The sequence below is a fragment of the Vigna umbellata genome, chromosome 4 (assembly GCF_029865625.1).
Source record: "Vigna umbellata cultivar VRB3 chromosome 4, Vumbellata_1.0, whole genome shotgun sequence".
NCBI lineage: Eukaryota > Viridiplantae > Streptophyta > Magnoliopsida > Fabales > Fabaceae > Vigna > Vigna umbellata.
Genome location: NC_142168.1, coordinates 30,101,750 through 30,116,292, shown reverse-complemented (window position 1 = coordinate 30,116,292; position 14,543 = coordinate 30,101,750).

The following is a 14,543-nucleotide window of genomic DNA, read 5'->3' as shown; positions in this document are numbered from 1 at the left end:
TAACTGTAGATATATATATTTGTTTGGTTTTTTATTAATGTTAAATAATATAATAAATTTTTTCTTAAGGGGTTGGTACGTTGGTGTTTGTGCTTGTTATAAAAATATAGTTATAACCTATTTTTTAAAAATAAAATAATACATGTAAAAGTTATAACACTTTGCTTTGGTTTGGTAATTTTTTTTCGTTTTTCATTTCATTATTTTGTATTCACTCAAGGGACAGATTCGAGGGAGATTAAATGAATTTGAGAGTAAATTATGTGTTGTTTTCTAAAGATTTGATGGTGATTGAGAATGAATTTGAAAATAAAGTTTGTACAAGTTTGTATAGAAGTTGACTGATATGATAAATAAAAAATATTTTGAATAATAAAAATTAAAGATTATCAAAATACACTTAATAATAAATGTAATATAAAATTATATTTATTCATAACATGTTTATCGGTAAAAAAGTATTAAATAATAAAGTTAAATTAAAATTAATTAAAAAATTAAAACAAAATTTTATTTAAATAAAGTCAAATTATTGTGTTTAAAATAAATATATGAGAAATTTTTTTATAGTAATAATATTGTTTAAATTAAAACAATGAATTCCGTAATTCAACACTCTCCATTCTTTTCATCTCACACAAACAAACATGGTTTTAATCATTAATCTGTCTCCTTCGTTTCTTTCAAATAGTAAATTATATTCAAACAAACACATCCTAAAAGATTGGATTTCTTTAGATCGGGGATGAAGGGAAATTTACTCTACTTAAGGGTTTGATAGGTAGATTTTGCTGCAATGATTCCAAAGGTATCCTTTCATCAATGAAAATATGAAAATACAAGAGAGAAAAGATAGAAAGATTTTAGAAAGAAATATCATGGGATTAAGAAAAAAATTAAAAATCTTAAAATGTAGATTATATTATTAAACTTTTTGGGACATAATTCTTACTTCAATCGCATAATTTGCTAACATAGTGACAATCAAAATACTTCTTGATAATATTATGGCTGTTTTAATTTTTTATTTAATGTCATGAGGTGTTTTAAAAAAATTGAGAAATTCACTTATAATCAATTCCAATATTTAACTAGTCAATTCAATCTAAACTCAAGTATTTCCTTTCTTTTGACCTAAAATCATTTAAAAATATTAGAATTAAGTTTTCAACAACTAAAAAAATATTTTTACCATTAATATTAATTTTATATTCAAAGATTTTTCTTAATGGAATACCTAGAATCAATTACGTAGAACATAGTTATCAACTTGACAATCGTCTCAATTCTTGATACATAATCACAATAATAAACTATAAGAAATCCTCAATTTTTTTTTGCATTGTTGCACAAAATTAGAATGCATGTTTTCAATAATGGAAGCTACAAATCTTGAAAGTTAGAAAGTTAGAAGCATGACGTCATTTAGTATTCACATGTTGCTATTTCCAACAAATCAATGGTTAACATATTCATTTCGTTTAGGCATATAAAACTATTTTCGTCATAAAAAAATAAGTTAAAAATTAAAATTTAACGTTTATTATTTAATTTTTTTTTAAAACAAAACTACTTGATATGCGAGAAAGAAAAAATCACTGGTAATATTATATTTTTTCTATACAAATTCAATGCTACACTTATGTAAATTTAGTTAAAAAAAATATATCATTTTTCTTTTATATAATAATAATACATTTTTAAACTATTATTCAAACATTATTTTATAAATTAAATTTATTTTTCAACTTTTAAAATATCGAACGTAGGTTTATTTTATTTTATTAAATTAGTACTAAACTAATTTTTATAAAAAAATTGGTTGAAAATTTTCAGGATAATATATTTGATAATAAATGTTTTCATTATTAAACGAGTGAATGTACAAATTTTCTGAAAAATCATATCAACAAAAGCCTTTTTTCGTTTTTATAAATTAAATTGTTTATATTATTGATCATTATCAGTTAATAATACTGATGACTTGTTTTAACTGGATATATATTTACAAATAAATGTAAAAAAAATACAAGAAGTGAAAAAAAAAACACTTTCAGATAAGTGAACTACCAGTGTTTTTTTTGAACTTGTTTTATAACTTTCTCAAATCATGATTCTGGGCTTTCAAAAAGCCAAATTGATTTTGCAGTACAAATCTGGCAGACAGAATTGGGCAAGGAAGAAGAAAAGCACATATCCTTGCACAGTTATGTTAGAATGATCAAGAGAATTTTGACACTTATCATCATGATTATTGAGTTATATTTTGGATACAAATAAAGTTTCGTATCGAATAAAAGAAGAGTTAAATATGAGTTTATATACACATAAATTTCTTCATTGGTAAAAGACTTTTAGAATGGTATAAAAAACAAATCTAAAAAAATTTGACCCGAAATGGATAATATTTTATTAGTATATATATATATATATATATATATATATATATATATATATATATATAACCTCTATATTAACATTAATCAGTTATATATGAATGAGATTCATTTCATCGTGCAAATTATGAAATAAATTTTAAATCTAAATACAAAGATTTAGATATAATTTATTTTTATTAGACTAACAATTAAACCAATTCACAAGTATATTTTTCATTAGACTTCCAACAACAACATCATATCAATACTAATAACAATATTCCATCATTCTTAATCAAAGCAATGTGACATCAAACTCATTGTAGAATATGACAAACTATATCAAATTTGTGATTAACTGTCAAATCATAATTATTTAGTGAAGAGTACGTCAACTAAAGAATGTCAAAAAAGTGAGATATAAACAATAAAAATAGAGTGCAATAACGTGAAATTTTTTAGATTTAAGTCAAAACTTTTTTATAAAGGAAAAAGCTACAGTAAATTTTATGTAGTTATTTATTTGTTTTTGTACTCCTGAATACTGCTTCTAGCCAATGCTATCCCGTTGTAATTACTGGGTTTGTTGAATGATCTATTGTCGTTGATTAGTACGGAAATCGTCGTAATTATGAAACTTTTTAAATTTAAATTGTAAATATACGATAATAAGATATAATTCCCTGCAAAATCGTGTTGCAAAATCATGATAAAATAGTTAATAAGTAATAACAAAATTGCTAAATGAGAGAAATATTAAATATAAAAAATAAGTAGAAAAATTTATAGGGCAACAAATGATAATATATACACATAATAAAATAAAATAAAAACAAAATGACTGTTCTACCCCCTGGTAGTATTGTGTGGAGTAATAGCCGACCACATGTTCTGTTCTAGCCATTCATTCTAAGTTGTTACTTTGCAAATGGAAAAATGCAAACTGTTTTGTATAATTTATTTTTCTTTTTCATTTTTTTTCTATTTTTGTGTTTTTTTTTTCCATCTTCTTCTTGATACCCCATATCTTTTTCTTCCAGTTCTTCTCTATTCTTCCTTATTCTTCTTTCACTTTCTTTCCATTTTCTTCTTCATTACATTTACTACTTCGATTAAAAGTATGGAGAAACTTGAAGAATTAAGTTGCATTACAATGAGTACACATGAAAACTAAACTCAAATTAACAAAAAAAAAGTTCACTTTTCTCCAATAAAATTAACATAATGGAGGATGAATAAAAAAGAAACAGAATATGAAAAAGAAACAGAAGAGGAAATAACATGAAACAATATATATATATATATATATATAATATATATATATATATTATATATATATATACCTTAAAGAATTAACCATTTATATTGCTCTGTTATGAACTAACATCTACTTAGGAATTTATATAAAAGATGAGTTATCATTTAATATGACACCAAAAAAATTAAGTTCGTTAACTAACTTTCATCCACCTTATAAGACAATCTTAATAGATGAATCACACTAGTGACAACTTTTTAATTGAACTTTTTAAGGACCAATGAATAATATATAAATGAATTTAATTAAGGTTACAAAATTTTTTTACCGTATAATTCAATATTTTAAAATCAATTTAAACAATAAAATTTACATCCATTTATATATTTTAAATTAATTTTATGTTTTGGTTGGATTGGTATGATGGTCGGTCGTCTTTTTTTCTCTGCTCTCTTTTGATCTTTCATCATCTCCGACAACACTATCCACTCTAATGGGTTGTTGATATGGAGAAGACATTCCGACATTCAAGTCAGACATATTTCATAAGGAGGTCTATATTTGTTTAGCTGGATATAACTTGTCAATCACTCATAAATATCGTATATTCGTCCTTAATGTGACTATTAAACGTATTAATTGGTCATTTGATGATATTTACGTTTCCTGATTAGTTTATCTGTCAGCCGGTCGGTTGTTAGGTATAACACATTTTATTTTTTATCCAAGACATCTTCATCGTCTTAATAAATACGAGTATTCAGTCAATAATGTATACAGTTCAAATGTTAGATAGAAAAAAAAAATGGTGATATGTGCCATTTTGGTATGCCAGTGATGTTTGCTCTTGTTTGGATAGTATAAGCTAAATTTTGAAGGTTTAATGTAAAATAATATTCACTTGTTAAGTTCATAAAAAAGAAGGTTTATTTTAACTGAAAGTAAAACTTAAACTCAGTTATCCAACAGTTCAGTTCTGTCTTTGAACATAGCAGGAAAATCTCCAAAATTTTGACAATGATAATAAAGGTGTTACTAAAGAATAAGCCTTCCATCAAGTAATTGTTTTCTTCTAGTCAGAAATGGCAACTGATTAGAGCTTTTATTGGTACTGCAGCTGCAGAAGAAGGAGGAAAATCTCACTACTACAGCTATGATGATCACAGTACTACTAGATAACAGATTCTTGGTGGAGGCATTCTCTTTTGTTTTGCATGAAAAACCACTTCAAAATTTCTGCACTCACATCTCGCAAATAACACACAAAATCGCAGAACCTGCTGAATTTTGCAGTATGGTAGGCCCTCAGCACATCAGAAAACCTACCAAATAATTAACCAATAATTGCACTGTATAACTCCTTTTTCCTTTTCCAAATATTCCACCTCAACAACACAACTGAGTCTTTTCATAACGATGATGATGATGACAAGAGAAGCCACTTATTCATACAATATTTCTTATAGTAATATTTTTTAATTACACAAATTTTTGTATCAATTCAATGTCTCTGATGAGAAAAAGTTATATCTTTCTTTCTTCTGTTTTCTATCTGTCTATCTCTCTGTAGTATAACTTTTTTTTGAGTAAAATTTCTGTATGAATAATTGAATACAGTTTCTTTAATGACAGAAGGACCATTGTGTGAGAGAGATCATGTACAGAGACAGAAGCAGAAGCAAGGAAATAGGGATATGCAAACCCAGCTGCACAATCAGGACCCCAACAAGCCCTTATAGGTCTGGACCATGAAAATTAGGTTCCTGGAATTATACGTAGGTTTTCAAGGAATTAGGTTGTCTGGTTTTCAAGGAAGTTCACAATCTTTTCAAAAAGTAAGATTGAAACAAATCTATTATATAATTTTCATTTGGGTACAATTGTAAATATTTTCACTTGCCAAAGACATCATTCTAGGTGTTTTTATATTTGTATGTTGTTTCATTCAATCACTCCAGAATCACATGTTGGTACTACAGAATCACATGTTGGTGTCGCTTCATTCTTCTATTTTTTTTTTCTTTTACCACTCTTTTTTTTTCACTTTGCAAAGATTTGGAATAGTAATTTTTTATATATGATGAGCAATTTAGATGAATCTTATGCTTTTGAAGAATAAAAGGCATGAGGTAGTTCCGAAAAGGTTATATTTTTTTTTCTTTATTAGACTAAATAATATTAAAAAATAGATTCTTGAAATACTAAAGAATTTTCAAAATCAAGGAATTATAAGTCTTAGAAGTTGATATTCTGTGCTAAAAGTTTAGACCATGTCACCTAATTTCAACGAATTAAATATATACGGCGAAAATTGACTTTAAATCTAATTCAAGATTATAAAACAAGATTTAATAAAATTTCCGACCGTATATACTTTATAATTTTTTAATGTCGTTTACTATTTTATATAATTTTTTCTTGTAAAATTTTTAATACAAAGAAAGTACAACGCAAAATTATTGCATTTATGACAAGAGAATAAGTAGGCTAAGAGTAGCGTCTGGTCCATTTAAAAAAAACATCGTTCCATTACAACACTCATAAAAAAATATTTGTAATTTTTTTTTATACATACAACTATCTATAGATATTTGTAAATACTTTTATATTTTATTATTTTTAATTTGAAATAAAATTATTAACAAATATTTAAAATATAAATTTAGATAAAAAAATTTATTTTGAAGTATAATTTAAAACAAATTACTCACTAAAATATTAATGCAAAAAAAAATTGGGTTTTCTAAAAAGATATTTAAATAATTTGCGCCAACATATAAATTTAAAAAAAAAATAAACTTTTAAAAGATAACTTCATAGGTCTAAATAAAAAAAATAGAAATACATGAAATTAAAATTTAAACAATTTTTCAATGGTTAATACTTTTTTCACTGATAATTTTTTTTGGTCAATTTAAAAATAACATACTTAAATAAAATTCAATAATAATTATTAGTATGATATCATGATACCATATACCTTGTACTTGTAACATTCCAAATTTTCATAACATTCAAGTAGCATGAGATTCATCATACCTTCATTAATACAAATTTTCACAACATTCAAGTAGCATGAAATTCATCATACCTTCATTAATACAAAACAGTTAAATCAAAAAATATATAAGATGCTATACAGATATCCAAATATAACTTATAATAGCAAAAAATATATATAAGATCTTATACTACTATGAGATATTACACTGAACTAAAAGTGCAATAGGGTTTTTTACCAACAGATGAAACTAAAACAAATTTTTTATCTTTATGCCTAAACTCCATCTCTTCTTAGCACCTACTCACTAGAAACATTCTCTTTTGCTCACACCAATTAGGTTATCATTCCAAAAAAGAACCACAAAAAAAACGTACAAACAGAACATAACAGTAAGCTAGCTTTTACAAAGAAACAATCAAACAATTAAATCAAGTATACATAATAATTTCATTCTTAATTCAAACAAGAACTTAAACAGATTATAACATCTAGACTTTATCATCTGGATATGTGTATTGATGTCAAACTATGACAAGTTTTGCACTTGTAGTGGTAAAACTGTTTGCCTACCCAAGTTGCACACAAGGTTAATTCATCTACCACCTATTGTCAACGAATCAAACAATAGACTAGGACCTCCTACTACTTCTCACCACATAATTCTCATTCTCTATTTGAGATAGAATGATTATTAAAGCGTCAAAATAACTTCAAGATTGAGTCCATATATCAATACAACATACTACTAAACGACACTATAAAGTCTCACCATGAAGTCCATGAAATTACATCAAACATTAATATTATGCATATAATCAATAACATACTCGTCATCACATCAATCATACATGCATAACCACTATATATGCTCACAATCATATTATAAATCAATCATTGTTTTTAACATTCACATAACTACACATAAAACACATCATAAGAAGTATATGAAAATTTTGTTAAAAATTATGATATTTTCGCTTAGCCACCAAGTTTACTTGCTTAGTGAAAGGACTCTAACCCATCCACCAGGTCTACTTGCTCAGCTAAAGCCTTCTCGCTCAGCCATAGGATTTACTTGCTCAATTAAAGCCCTCTTGTGTAGCCACCAGATCTGCTTGCTCAGCTAATAGTGCTTGACAACACACTCGCTTATCAACTAAGTCTTCTCGCTCAACAAGAAACCACTGGAACTTACAAACTTAAATTCTCCCTATTCTTGCCTAATGACTATTAAGCTAGTGAACTATCTGATTTTGGTCTTATCTAGTGAGATTTTGCTCGTCTAGCTATCACCAAGTCAATAACTCTCTGATTTTGACTTCGCTCGATGAGTATATGCTCGTCCAACAAGTCTGCATAATTCTGCATAATAGAATTATGTAGATTTATGTTATTCCAACCCTATAAAATAGTCTAACACTAACCCTAGATGTCCAAAACAACCAATCATATGATTAAACACGAATCAATGACTCAACCCATTAGATTAAGCTCACACTTACCATAGCCCAACTACCAACTTAGCATACTTACATCTCAGATTTCAGCAAGAACCCTTAGAGAAAAGTCAAAGAATTCTAGAAAAATGATTTCTAGAGAGATTATGTGTTTTAAAATAATGAAACTCGTTCACCACGAAACTATTTATATTAAAACCATTTAATATTAAAATAATTAAGTTTTAGTATTTTTAAACCACTACCACTTCTAAAATATCATTTTCTAAATCTTTACAATACTCATTATATGTAAATATTCATTAAAAATATCCATTTAACTTTCATCATTAAATTCTTTTATCATCCCTTTTATATATATGGAGGAAATCATCCGTACTTTGCATATTCATTGATAAGGAATATATACAAATTGCAACCTATAATTTAGGTTGTCATTATAACTGACAAGCTATAATTGAGGCTAACCTTTAGGCAACTAATTCTACAAAATCTACTTAAATAATAACAAATTATTTTATAACAGATCATATCTAACACACCTCCGCAGTCGAAGCGGAAGGTTTACAAACGCTTAGACTGTCCCGAAAATCATCAAAGAGTATGCGCGGAAGGCCTTTGGTGAAGATATCGGCAATTTGATAGCGGGACGGAACATGAAGGACACGGACTTCGCCACGCGCAACTTTTTCACGTACAAAGTGAATGTCCATTTCAATGTGTTTTGTGCGTTGATGCTGAATTGGATTACCTGATAGATAAATGGCACTCATATTGTCACAATACACCATTGTAGCTTTGTGAATTGGGCAATGAAGCTCAAGAAGGAGGTTTCGAATCCAACAAGATTCAGAAACAACATTAGCTACTCCTCGGTATTCGGCCTCAGCACTAGAGCGGGATAATGTAGGTTGTCGTTTGGATGACCATGAAATCAAATTATCACCGAAGAAAATACAATATCCAGAGGTAGATCGTCTAGTATCCGGACATCCACCCCAATCGGCATCTGTGTAGGAGAGGAGGTTGCCAATGGTGGATTTATACAGATGCAGGCCAAAATCAATAGTACCCTGAATGTAACGTAAAATACGCTTGAGAGCATTCATGTGATTTTCCTTGGGATCATGCATATGTAGACATACTTGTTGCACCGCATAAGAAATGTCAGGCCTTGTAAGAGTAAGATATTGTAATGCACCTGCAAGACGTCTATACTTAGTAGGATCCTCATAGGGAATGTCATTAGAGGTACCAAGTTTGGGCTTTGTATCAACCGGTGTGGGACAAGTTTTACAATTAGTCATCCCCGCTCTTTCAAGAATTTCTTCCGCATACTTTTTCTGCGAGAGAAACATACCGGTTGCATTACGGGTAACTGCAATCCCTAAAAAATAGCTCAGTGGACCAAGGTCCTTCATAGCGAACTCTGCACTTAATAATGACATAATTGAATTTCTAAGAGAGTCAGAGGAGGCTATTAGGATAATATCATCAACATACAACAGAATATATGCAATGTCAGATTCCTTATGATATATGAAAAGGGAGTGATCAGATTTACTATGATTGAAACCGATTGTGGCCACATGATCTGCAAAACGCTTGTACCAAGCACGAGGGGCTTGCTTTAGACCATAGAGTGATTTCTTTAACAAGCAAACATAATCAGGATGAGATGAATCTTTAAAACCCATGGGTTGATGCATATAAACTGTTTCATTGAGAGTACCATGTAAAAAGGCATTTTTGACGTCCAACTGATGAATGGGCCATGACTTTGATAAAGCAATGCTCAAAACTGTGCGAATGGTCGCCGGCTTCACTACCGGGCTGAATGTTTCATCACAATCTACTCCTTTCTTTTGTGACCTGCCATCACCTACAAGACGGGCTTTATGCCTCTCAAAAGAACCATCAGAGTTGTGTTTATGTCGAAAAATCCACATAGACCGAATTACATTCACATCAAGAGGTCGGGGTACCAACTCCCATGTCTTATTTTTAATTAGAGCATTATATTCATCAGTCATGGCATTTTTCCAATTTAAGTCATGAAGAGCACTCACCGGATTTTTAGGTAAAGGGGAAATAGAGGTGGTGGTGGAAGTACTCAAATTATGGGCATATTTGGGGTTTGGTTTAACTATGCCATGTTGACTACGAGTGGTCATTTGGTGAGGCCTGGGATTGGGTACTGGGGGCTGATGGCTAGTGGTCAGAGAGGAAAGAGGAGTATTTGGTGAGGCTAAGATTTGAATGGTGGGAGCTGGTGGGGTTGGTTGAGGAGAAGGTGATCGAGAGTCTTGGCCTGGATGTGTGGTGGGGTTTGTAACAGGGAGAGTGGGCCATAGGTGATGAGTTAAATGTGGAGAGGTGTCTTCACCTAAATGGTCATACACACTTGGGGATGGATCATGGATTTTTGAGAAAGGAAATTGTGTCTCATCAAAAATTACATGACGGGAAATAATAATTTTTCCACTCGAAAGATCATAGCACTTGTAACCTCTATGATGTGATGGGTAGCCAAGAAAAGCACATGGGGTTGACCTTGCTTGCAACTTATGAATTGTAGTGGCGGGAAAGAGTGGGTAGCATAGACAACCAAAGACACGAAGATGGGAATAGATGGGATCTTTCCGATAGAGGACTTGCGTTGGGGAACAATATCCGAGAACTTTGGTGGGAAGAATGTTTAGAAGATAAGTGGCCATTTGAAGAGCATGGTGCCAAAAAGAAGGTGGCATGGATGAGTGTACTAATAAGGTCCGCATAATGTTATTGATTGATTTAATTTGCCTTTCAGCTTTGCCATTTTGAGGAGAGGTGTGAGGACAGGAGAATCGAAATTGCATTCCACTTTGTTGGCATAATTTTTGAAATTGACTATTAGCAAATTCCTTGCCATTATCACATTGGAAATTCTTGATGTCTCTTTCAAATTGTGTTTTAATTAGAGTTTTGAACGATTGAAAGAGGGGAAAACTTGTGATTTTTTAGAAATGGGAAAAGTCCACAAGAATTTGCTAAAATCGTCAAGAAACAATACATAATATCGATGGCCAGAAGAGCTAGATAAAGGTGATGTCCAAATATCACTATGAATAATATCAAAAGGAAATTCAGTGAACGAACAAGACGCATTAAATGGCAATTTCACATGTTTACCAAGAGGACAAGAATTGCAAAAATCATTACTGCCTTTATTACAATTGATAAAATTTTGACGACAAAGAGAACGGAGAATAGTAGGTCCTGGGTGGCCTAAGCGATTGTGCCACAAATTAGGAGACAAGACAGTTAAGACTGAAGGAAATGTTGGGGAAGATATGGCCTGATTTTTGGAAGGGATGGGGTAGAGATCTCCGGAGCTGTTACATCTCATTAGATGGTTCCCCGTCTGCAAGTCCTTAACAGAAAATCCAAATGGATCAAACTCAACAGAAACCAAATTGTCAGTAGTAAATTTACGAACAGATATTAGGTTTTTAATGAGTTTTGGGGCATGCAACACATTTTTTAGGTTTAAAGGAGGGTGGGGTGGGGATAGTGTAGTGCTTCCATGACCATGAATAGGAATCAAATGACCATTACCAACAACAATATTATGATCTTTGCTCGAATAAAAATAAGATGAGAGTGTACCTTGGTCCGCCGTCATATGAGAGGTAGCACCAGTGTCCATATACCAGTTCTCATCTGGTTGAGATAGTGAAAGGCTATGCATGGCCGCATTAATATCTGTAGGTGTGTAACCAACATTGGATGGTGCTACAGATGCATTGTATGCTTGTTGTGGTGGTCTTGATCCAAGAAGACCAGCTTTGCGTTGAGGTCTAGGTTGCCATGAGGCTGCTGGATAAGGACAGGGAGGTTGGGCCCACCCTGCCCAAGGATTAAAGAAGGGATGCTGGTACGGTGGGTAGGTTTGGTACGGCTGCTGTTGTGGTGCACCGCCCTTTCCAGCGCCTGCAACCCAGGCACCACCACGTCCGCCTTTGCCACCGCGGTTGTTGTTGCCTCTACCGCGGTTGTTTTTCTTGCCTCGATTAGAATTATTACGACCCTGTGATGAAGTGATGTTGCTGTTATGGTGTTGCGGCTGTGAAGAGAAGCCTTCATCCACGGTTAAGAGGGCAGTGGAACCAGATTCACGGGTTGCTCGCTCCTTAATTGTGGTCTCTTCCATCTTTAAGCGAGAACATGTTGTGGCAAAATTGGGCAATTCATCTTTCTGTTGCATAACCGTGACAAAACTAGCATAGGCTTCGGTTAATCCAGCGAGCAAGCGGAGCACAAGACGTTGATCTGAAACAGGAGCCCCGACATTAGATAATTGGTCAGCAAGAGATTTGAGGTGGTTGCAATAGGCGGAGGTTGAGGAGAAATCAGTCAAGCACGTGTTTGTGAACTGAGTTTCAAGATACATCGCCCTAGAGTTTTTGTTATCTTGGAATAGATCAGCGACACGCTGCCAGGCTCTTTCAGCCGAATCATCAGCCACGAGAATCGATGTGAGAATATCAGGAGATATAGTCGCATAAATCCATTGAAGGACAACAGCATCAAGACGGTTCCATAGTGGGAGATCAGCGACCTTGGCTGTTTGATATGCTGTTATGGCTGCGGCATCCGTAGGGGGATGATATGTTCAAGCACGGAATGAACTTTAGCTTGGACCTTAAATAAGGTTGTCCATGAGTGATATTGGCCGGTTTCCATGTCCAAGGTGATTGGAATAAGATGCTTCACGTTGGTGACAGCTAGGGCGGAGTGAAATTTGGAGTTTTCGGCCATTGATGGGCAACAATGGGAAGAAGGAAGGAGAAAAAAAATTGCTTGGAAGAAGAGAAGAACAGTGACGGCTAGGTTTTTAGGATTTGAGGAAGGTAACCTAATCTGATACCATGGAGGAAATCATCCGTACTTTGCATATTCATTGATAAGGAATATATACAAATTGCAACCTATAATTTAGGTTGTCATTATAACTGACAAGCTATAATTGAGGCTAACCTTTAGGCAACTAATTCTACAAAATCTACTTAAATAATAACAAATTATTTTATAACAGATCATATCTAACAATATATAATAGTTTAAATTTTTTTGTCCTAGGATATATTTAAGATTTATTAAAAGGATGATTATGCATGTCTTTTTACCAAAGTAATGTAATTTATTTTAATTTATTATAATGTGCAACTTTAATATAAATTATGATATGGATAACTTATTTCAAAAGATTTTTAAAGTTGAATTCTAAACAACACAACTTTGTTAATAACATTTTAAAAATTGTCCATTTTGATAAATTTTAAAAAAATATTAAAAAATATTATGCAACGGGATCTACAACGAAATAAACACGTTCTAGTAGATAAAATGAAAAACCAGACATATTTTGTGTGCAAGCAAAAACACATTTGACTGCGTGCCCCGTTTCAAACTCTACTTTACAAAACATAATTAAAAAAAAAAAACATACAGTACTATATATTATTCGAAGTAATTGTACTTAAAGTTGTGTTCATTTAGTAAAGATAGAATTAATTATATGGAAGTTGATTGAAAACTGCTATCCATGCAAAAGAAATTTGCTAATTAATGTTCTGCAAAAGTTTCTTTATTACTTTGCTAATCTTTTCTGCATAATTAATGATTCTCTGATGCTCTGATTTTCTTTCATACTTTCTTGTGCTTTTCCTAACTCAATGACCATACATTGATTTTGTATGCAGTATATACTGCATAATTAACTCATCCTAATATGCTTAACCATTTTCTTAACTCATAATCTAGCACTTAAACCATAGTTAACCTTGTATATATCAGTTCAAATCTTGCTGTCAATGGAAAAAAGTAATCATTCAATGATTTTGTAAGTTTATCTTCAAAACCTTGCACTTGAACTTGGTTAAACTGTTACATATATGTATAAAGTATATACTGTAGTCTGCATTAAGAAATTCCCAGAACTTACAGTTTTTTAATATAGAAAAGAAAAGGGTGAAGATGCATGTGTGAGTGTGAAGGTGAAAATGAGAGAAGAGACAAAAATCCGTACAGTGATATGCAAGAGAGAGAGAGAGAGAAGGTGTGGTTGGACAGCATAATGGACAGAGAAAAGGGTAAGGATAAGCTGAGAGATGGAGAGGGGCAGTTTGGATTGAGAATTAGTGTGAAAGGCACGAGACAAAAGGAGACCAATAAATGAATGAGAAGAGTAGAAAAAAAGGGTCAAGGGTTCATAACCCTCATGATCGTTACGTCGTTTTTCATTCTCTACTCCCAAAAATATACCAGAATTCCACGTTTTCTTCTCTTCTTCTTTCTACTTTCCTTCTCATTTCATAATTTCTCTCCCTAGACACCTTCACTTTTGTCCCATGTTACACCAACACCACACCAATCTCTCCATATCAACCAACTCATTTTCCAAC